At 53.1% G+C, this 9245-nt stretch overlaps 1 pseudogene; it reads left to right on the forward strand.

The window, feature by feature from the left end:
• Nucleotides 1-5955: 5955 nt before the first annotated feature.
• On the forward strand, nt 5956-7928 carry LOC125522982 (annotated as a pseudogene).
• The last annotated feature ends 1317 nt before the right edge of the window (nt 7929-9245 follow it).

Genomic DNA, 9245 nt, shown 5'->3' on the forward strand with positions numbered 1-9245 from the left:
ATCCGCTTTACGCTTGCCTCCACCACCATTGCCTGCCAAGTGATGCTGCTGACATTTGGAGTTGCTGTTCCTCTTTCCCTTCCCTGCCTTGTCATCATCAGATTCGGGATCCTTGGTACTATCAGAATCAGCATACTTTACCAAAGCAGCCATGAGGGTCCCCATGTCAGTGCAATGGCGCTTCATCCGTCCCAACTTCAGCTTTAGGGGCCCAAACCGGCAGTTGCCTTCTAGGGTTAAGACTGCGGTGTCAGCATTGATGCGGTCTGATGAATGCAACACTTGTGAGACCCGACGCACCCAATGAGTCGTCGATTCTCCTTCCTCCTGGACACAGGCAGCTAAGTCTACTATCGACATGGGCTGCTTACATGTATCCTTGAAATTACTGATAAACCGGGCTCGTAATTGGGCCCATGAACTGATAGAATTGGCCGGTAAGCTTTTTAACCAAGTGCGGGCCGTTCCTTCAAGCATCATGGTGAAGTACTTCGCACATGCCGCATCATCCACATCCAGCATCTCCATGGCCATCTCATAGCTCTCCACCCATGTCTCTGGGGGTTGATCCGCTGTGTAATTTGGTACCTTGCGCGGGCCCTTGAAATCCTTGGGCAGGCGCACATTGAGTAAAGCGGGGACAAGGCAAGGCACCCCCAAAGAGCTAGAAGTAACACCGGGTTCGACCGAAATAGTTGGACAAACTGGCGTAAGCTGCCGAGCCTGATACTATGCGGCTAACTCAGCCTCCCTGCGCGCTCGGGCCCGGTCCACCACTTCCTGAGCGTTATCAGCACCGCCCGCCGGGTTGTTTCCGCGGGGTGCTCCACGCCGTTCATTGCTTGACACTGCCGGTTCATCCATTCGCCTGCTATAGCTCCGGCTTGGGCGAGGGGTCGAGTGGATCCGGTCGCGGCTGTACGAGTATGCTTCCTGTTGGTCCAAAGCTGTCCTAAGAAGCTCCTTGACCCGTCGCGTCTCTATCGCCTGCGGTGAGTCGCCTTCAATTGGAATGGTCTCCAGCCGTGCAGCAGCGGCAACGAGATTGTTCATTGGGTTGGAGTAGTGACCCGAAGGTGTTGAAACAGCCTGAGGTATGACAGTGTTTTGACGAGGCGGATTCATCAGACGGGGCTGAACCGGCGCACTGGTCCCCGGAGCTTCCGGCTGGTTTCCCTCCCGCGGATTACTGGTTCCTGCTCCTGGGGTGTTGAAAAGGTCTCTGGCCTCGAAAACCGAAGGCAAACGGGATCGGTACTTCCTCTTCATGACTTCATGCGACGCGTTCTGGTCCAACATGAGCCTGTAGGCTTGTGCGTTCAAAGCGGCCCGCTCTATGGTCATCCTGGCATTCTCAGCTGCCAGGTCCGCCTTGGCCTGGGTGATCTGTTCCTTCACCTTTGCAATCTCCGCGTTGTGGACTTCTTGATCCGCCGGATTAGCTTCTGCCATAAGCGCAGCCAATGCATCAAATAGATCTGATAGAACTTGAGCCGGCGGGCATGCAGAGCTTCCTGCCCCGGCAGCTATCGCCGCTACTGAACCGGAGGTTATTGGCGCAGCGGTCGAAGAATGAAGCGCTGCTTGTATGCCGGCCATGAATATTCCAACTCGGTTGGGTTGATCAGAGAGGTCCGGAATACTGTCGCCATCGGAACAGCCCCCAATCCGGCCATCTTGTAGCTGATATAGAGATTCAGTTTCTCCGGTTGATGACTCGTCGCCGGAATAAACGACGGTCTCGCCGCGAGATTCCTATCCATCCTCATAACTTCCTCCATGGATGACTCCCATGAAGGCACGCTTCACGGCCGGTTTAACCCGGGCGGATCGTGCACGCTGAGCCGTTTCGACGAGGTCGGTGCAGATGTCCGGCTCAGGGCCCGGTTCACCGATCCTGCCGATGAAAACGTGTATGCCACCAAAGGGGATCTGGTACCCGTACTCAACTGAGCCGGCCTCGAGGCCCCAGCCTGCATCATCGATGTAGAGCTTGCCGCGACGACTCTTAGTCATCCGGCCCATAGCGTAGCCCTTGAGTCCTTCAAAGCGGCCCTCCAAGAACTTGAAACCATCGTGCGATAGCCCCACGGGGGGCGCCAACTGTCGTGGTTTTGTCACGGCAGATGTCCTCATGAAAGGACTTAGTCGTGGAGCCATCACGTCGGGTTAGCTTGAAGGGGTTAAAGCGGACACAGGGACGCAAGAGAGTTTATACTAGTTCGGCCCCTTCGATGAAGGTAAAAGCCTACGTCTAGTTGTGATGGAATTGATGGGGTTTCAATGACTAGGGAGCAAACAAGCTTCGCCTAGGTCTCGAGTTGTTGTCTGTTGTCCTTGAACCGTCGCCGGGTCGTCTCCTTATATACATGGGTGACGCCCGTCGGTTCACAGAGTCCCAATACCGGCTCATAGATGTGTCCGGTTTGGTCTCTAATTATTCCTAACTTACAGTACAAGTTAAATACCAACAGCGGTTTACGGCTACAGGCCTTGAACCGACTATGGGCCTTGAGCCCTCATCTGCCTTCTTGGGCTTTAACATACTTAACTACTGACGAAGTTAACCCGGCCCAGATAGGCCGGTTTACGCCCAGTAGTGATATCCCCAACAGAGGATGACATTGAGATACATATCTATGGAACTTTATCACCGGATTGTTAATGAAGCTGAGAAGGTTTCACCCAAGTTTGCATCAGAAAGTTCACACAAGACATGGCCGATATATACTTATCGTCCTAAGAACATATAAATGGCCGATGGAGTGTTGACATCGTCTTTAGAACAAACTTGGTACAAGTATTTTTCGGCACGCTAGCTTTACCGAAAAACGGGGGGGGGGGGCATGTGTTGACGCTCAAAAGTGGCACGATCATAAAGCAGCATGCCGGGGCGAAAACCTTGCCGGGATAAAATCTTGCCGGTGTGAAAGCTTGCCGGCACAGAAAAATCGCCGGTGTGGAAGCTTGCCGGTGTGAAATCTTGCCGGGGGAGAAACCTTGTCAGGGAGGAACCCTTGCCGGAGTACAAACCTTGCCGGAGTGAAACCTTGCCGGTGTGAAAGCTTGCCGAGTAGAAACATTGCTGGTGTGGAAAGCTTACTTGGATGAAAAACTTGCCGGGTTGGAGGCTGTGATAGTCAATCGGACGAGAAGTTGAAGATGGGCTCAAAAGGTTATTCAGATGATCTCGGATGGAAAAATGTTCTACACGGAAATTATGCGTCTCGTCGAAACGATCGATTTTGATATAAATATCGTCCCAATCCGAGGTCGTATGCAAAAGTTAGAGCCCGCACAGCGCGACCCTCGAGTGAGCAAAATATGACGCCCGGAACCAGACACATACGTGGGTATGTTTCTGATGAGCTGCGTGAATAATTAGCTGTTTTGCGCGAGCGATTTGACCTTCAAGATAACCTCTGATGAAAAAACGTTCAACATGAAAGTTATTCGTCTCGTCGAAACGGTCAAGATTGCTTTTGGACTCGTTTCCATCCGAAGTCATTTACAACCACAAAAAGGACACGCAAAGTGCAGCCAGTTTAAACCGAACAGTTTTGAAAAGTTCGGATAAAACCAATCCGAATTTGACTAGGGTTTTGGACGTGAATCCAAGCCTTTTTATTGCACGGGAAGTCCAGCCGCCTCTTATATACCTAAGGGGTGACGGCCGATTGAACAACACACAATCGAACAAATCAATATACTACGTTTTCATCTACGTTTTATCTCTCCACCGTTTTTCTCTCTCGTTCTTCGCTGTTCTTCGTGTTTGAGAGCTGCGAATTCCGAAACTCTAGGGGCGAGCGAATCGACCTAGGGCAGCCCATAGCCGCCGGACTCCCTGACGGGGTCCCTCCCGAGGGTGTGGGATTTTCGGGTCTGCAAAAGCGCCCGTCGACTGTCTTGCGTATCGCGCTGTCGGTCGGGTCTCCTTCGACGTGAGCTACGGTGCATCACCCTCGACGTGTTCGTGTGTCAATATTAACATTTTTTTTTTGGAGGGGACGGTCTGCTGCATTTTGTTCTGCTTATTATGGGGATAGGGCTGTTATGCCTATTATTGTCAAGTGGAAAAGAAAAAAAATCTCTGTTTACCTGTTTTTGCCATATTCTTTGTTTTGACACCTACATTTACATAGCACCTGGTTTTGGACTCCAGCTGCTGGTACGTCAGGTTAAAAACGAGGAGAAGCTAGCTCGCAATGGCCGCCGCTCTTCTTGGACTGGACTGGCAAAGTATCTGGTGATACGGTCATTTAAGTGATACGGTGCTCCATTCTATCATGCACCGTTAGATCATGCTGGGAGGGACACGATGAATGTGCATGTGATGCGCAGCTCCTCCATTGGGAAATATTCAAAAAACACCCTTGATATACTCTTAACTGGGTGTGAGGCTTGAAGCAATCAGAAGATAAAAATGTCTAGATTTCCTCAGACTTGTCCACTATTTATTTAACAACATATGTGAGATGAAGAAATCCACATTGGCACATGGCCGCATAATCCTGCCACGGGAAAAAGCTTTTCAAGATGTCACAGAATTCCGAAGAAATTTTTTTGAAGCATCATCTCAATATTCTACGTGTGTGTGCCAAGTTTCGCGGAAAACCGACAATTTTTGTGGCTTGTGTAAAAAAAAAGATGTCTCATGAAAAGCCCTTTTTAAACACACTGAATTTTGCTGTTTTCACACGGGACACAAAAGTTGTCGGTTCTTCGCGAAATGACTTTGCGAGAACGTGGATGTCGAGATGTGCATGCGAAACATTTTATCCGAATTTTGTGACATTTCAAAATACATTTAAAACGCATTTTAAAACCAGGAGCATATGCTCCTGGATGCCAAATCGCCCCTCTATGTGAGATGGTGCATTTTATCCAAACAAAATATTCACTCAAATAGATTCCGCTCCTCTTCAAGATAAATGCAAATGTTACCTGCAAAAAAAGAGAAGCTAATGCAAATGGTTGTTCGCATGTTCTCTCAATTAGCTTTAGTGAAAGCAAAGATAACATATTTAGATCGTTTTTCTAGTTGCATTAGTATTTTTATATTGTACGGACTACAATAGACATGCAATTCGTGAAGACCAACCCCAAAAATTAAAGATAGTACTTTTATAGATTTTGATAATTGAATGTAATACAAAAGATAAAAAAAATCTCCATGAACAATAACTGACTAGTTTGGTATGTTAAGTTTGTCAACTTTCATGCTAATTCTCTTGTATTTTTTGATTTTTTATATTACTTTCAATTATGATAATCTATTAAAGTACTATTTTTCAATTATCGATGAAGTTCAACAAAATAAATTCTCTTATATTGATAACCACACACTGAATTTTTTGGTTACTTTGTCGGACAATATAACAACAAAATATGGAGATGTCACAATATAAGATAATTTATTGTGTGTGTGTTTATCAATATAAGATAATTTATTTTGTTGAACTTTATCAATATAGCAATAAACTATGGAGATGGCACAATAACAAGACTTGAGAGGAATTCTGGATTCGAGTGCGTGCGTGCGTGTGTGTGTGCGTGCGCGCGCTGAAACTGAGGCGTTTTCTGAACGGTCAACGAAAGTGCAGCTGGTAGACTAGTATAGGAAAAGACCTTACGTTCAATTAAGAACATAACACAGGGTGTATTTTGCATATTTCAGGGTGAGGGCGCTGGCCAACTCATGTGCATCAGTGCATGCATCCTGTCCCACTGAATGTGATCTAGTGGTCCAGAATACACCGGTGCATCGTATCACCAAACGGGCCGTATCACCAGATATGCTCGACTGACCTCAGCCGGCGTGCCTCCGAGCTAAACAATGGGCACTCCCTTCACCTGTAATTCCGCATTGGGGAAGATGGCCAAATGCATTGTATTGGATGGCTTGTCACATCCGTGAGTCTGCTTCGCATTGAAAAATCGCCAAAGCAAGAAGGAAAAGTGCTGCTTGCCATTCCAAAGTTGAAGCAAACCGCCGTGTTGATGTTGCTCGATCGCAACGCCACGCAACGTGCCGCGTGCCAAAACGAGACGAGTCCGACTGCGGTTTGATCACTGTCATAACGCCTCGTGCTCTCTCCACCGCTCGCGAGCTCCTACCTACGTGTTGCTCCTCCCTGCGCCGCGTGCGGCCGTGCGCACCCGGGATGCCGCCGGCCGAGAGTTTCGCCGTCGAGGTCCTCTCGCGGTCGCTCGTCCAGGCCTCCGACCCGCCGCGGGGATTCCCGGCGGTGCTCCCGGTCTCCAACCTGGACCTCGTCCTCGGCTCCTTCCACGTCTTCTTCATCGCCGTCTACCCGGCGCCCGCCGCGGGCTTCCCGGCCGCGGCCGCGGCCGCGCGCGCCGCGCTCCCGGCCTTCCTCTCCCGCTTCTACCCCTTCGCCGGCCGCGTCGTGCCCAGCGCCTCCACCGGCGTGCCGGACGTCGTCTGCGGCAACGAAGGGGCCGAGCTCGTGGTCGCGTACGCCGACGCGGCGCTCGCGGACGTGGACTTCGCCGACGCCGGCGCCTCGCTGGGGCGCATCCAGCTGCCGTTCGAGCGGGGGCTCGCGCTGTCGCTGCAGCTCGTCCGGTTCGCGTGCGGTGGGTTCTCGCTCTCCTGGGGCACCGACCACCTGCTCGTCGACGGCCACGGGCTCACCACGCTGCCCAACGCCTGGGCCGAGATGCTCGTCGCGGGCGGCCTCTCGTGGGAGCCCCACCACGACCGCGCCTCCCTCTTCCGGCCCCGCTCGCCGCCGCGGTACGGCCCGTCGCTGGACGCCGAGTTCGTGCGCTACGACCCGGCCAGCCTCCCCAACGCCCTCCTTGCCGCGGCCCTCGTGCGCCGCAACTACGTCGTGGATGCCGCAGACGTCGACCGCCTCCGCGCGGCGGCAAGCGGCCCCGTCCGCCGCGCCACGCGGCTTGAGGCCCTCTCCGCGCACGTATGGAAGCTGCTCGCCGCGGCCGTGGGCGGCTCCGACACGCACTGCCGCATGGCGTGGCTCGTCGACGGCCGCCGGGGCCTCGACCCCGCCAAATACAACAAGACCCACGTCAACAACTACCTTGGCAACGTCGTCACCTACGCGTCCCGGGAGGCGGTCGTGGAGACGGTGCGCTCCTCCCCGCTCGCCGACGTGGCGACGATGGCCGCCGCGGCCATCGCGGAGGTGTTCCGGCAGGAGCGGTACGAGGAGCTGGTGGACTGGATGGAAGCGCACAAGGGGGTGTTCGGCGGAGGGCGGCAAGTGGACGGAGGCGGTGGGGCTGGGCACGGGCAGCCCGGCGCTGGTGGTGTCGGCGTTCGTGCCGTTCAGGGTGGAGGGCGACTTTGGGTTCGGCCCGCCGCGGCTGGTGATGCCGTGGGTGCGGCCGGGGAGGCTCGGGTCGGCGGCCATGACAGTGATCCGGAGCCCGGCGGGAGACGGGTCGTGGCTGGTCACCGCCAGGATGTGGCCGCGGCTTGCCGACGCCGTGGACGCCGACCCGGAGGCCGTGTTCAAACCGGCCACCGCCGAGCGGCTCAGTTTCGTCACGCGCCGCCGCGGCGAGCTGGCGGCCACCGAGACGGCGCAGCACGCCGTGAGCCGCATGTGAGTTGCGTGGACGACTACAGTTAAAATAGATGTACTGCTGCCTACAAATACGTCAGAGCCTCTATCTCTCACTACTAGAGTATCTATTTTTACAATAATCCTAGACGTACGGGTTCTTACAGCCTTTTACAGGGCCTTTCCTTAAATCTCTTTGCCCTCCCTGATTTCTACCCGGGGTGGTCCCGCCTCATTCTCCTTCTATCAATTCTGTTAAGCCAACTCAGCCTGTAATTAAACTTTGCCCGTAATTACCTGTACGTGTAGCATTGCTCCTATTTTTAACCTTCTCATTTTTAAATAAAATATTGGAACTCTCTATTTGTCAGATGCGTGAAAACGGTTTCACTTTCCTCATGGACCGTCTGATCTTGATCAAACGGCCCAAAACAGATCACACTATTCATCTTCAACCTACACCTCTCTTCTTCCTCACGCCTCCAACTTACCCATCCCAACCGCCGGCCTCCACCACCCGCGGCCGGCGGGCGCTACCGTGCAACTATTTGTGACTTCTGTGTTGGGGATGAATGCATCCAACATGTGTTTTTTGAATGTTCTGTCTCTTCTAATTTTTGAAAGATAATTGACGAATTTTTGGTATTATTGTTCCACGTTCCTTGGATGACCTATCGAAACAATGGAATCATGTAAACGAAATGTTGTTTTGAACAATGTTGGTTCGAATGATATCTCTTTGTGGAGCTTATGGACCATGCGAAATGATTTTGTGTACCGAGGGTGGCCAAGAGGCCAGAAACTAGGTGGCGACAGCGAGGACGAAGAGGTTATGAAGGTCGAACTCGACGGGATGGGAGGAATGGCCTGTTGGCACCTACAGACGAGTCAAGGGAGGATAAAGTGAGGCGCCACGGGTGTCCGTAAAAGCAACCCCAACGGGCCGACCCAAACGAACGGCGCTTTTGTCCATTCTTTTGTCTGTTTGGGTCGGCCCGGCAGACATAAATGTCCGGAGCTGTGTTTGCGTCGGCGCGAGCGCCCAACGCTTGTCCGACCCATTTTATCGGCGCGCCAAAAAAATTTAAAAGCATTTTAAAAATAAACACATGCATTTAATTAAACATAAAAGCCGGCCACGAAGGCCGGCGAAAGTCCACATTACATTAATTAACATAAAAGGGTAAAAACTAGACGACGCGCTGCCCTAGGCGTCCTCGGCGGCGGCGGCGTCTGCGTCGGGGCCGGTGAGGTCGATCAGCGTCGACGCAGGGCCGGCCCAAGGGAACGTCGTGTTCTAGAGGGCGGCGATGCCGGGCTGCGCCGTCGCTGCCTGAGCCTGGCGCGCCTCCTCTTCGGCCTCGCGCTCGAGCATCTGCAGGCGCTCCTCGGCCAGCTGAACGCGGTGCCAGTGGTACTCGGCCTGGTGCACCGGCACATTGATGCGTTGCCTCTGCCGGGGAGCGCGCGGCGGCACGGGGAGGGCGGGAAGGGAGGGGGAATGGCGGGCGAGGGCCTTACCCTTGTCGCTGCTGCCGATGCCGGAGAAGAAGCCAATGCTGATGACGATGGCTAGGGTTGTCGCCGGTGTGGGGGCAAGGGTGGCCAGATGGGGACAGGGACGAGTGGCAGTGGATGAAGACAGCCCCGCTGCATGCCCGGCTTAAAAAAAAATGACCGCCGTCGCTG

This window comes from Triticum urartu, chromosome 7 (genome assembly GCF_003073215.2).
Source record: "Triticum urartu cultivar G1812 chromosome 7, Tu2.1, whole genome shotgun sequence".
NCBI lineage: Eukaryota > Viridiplantae > Streptophyta > Magnoliopsida > Poales > Poaceae > Triticum > Triticum urartu.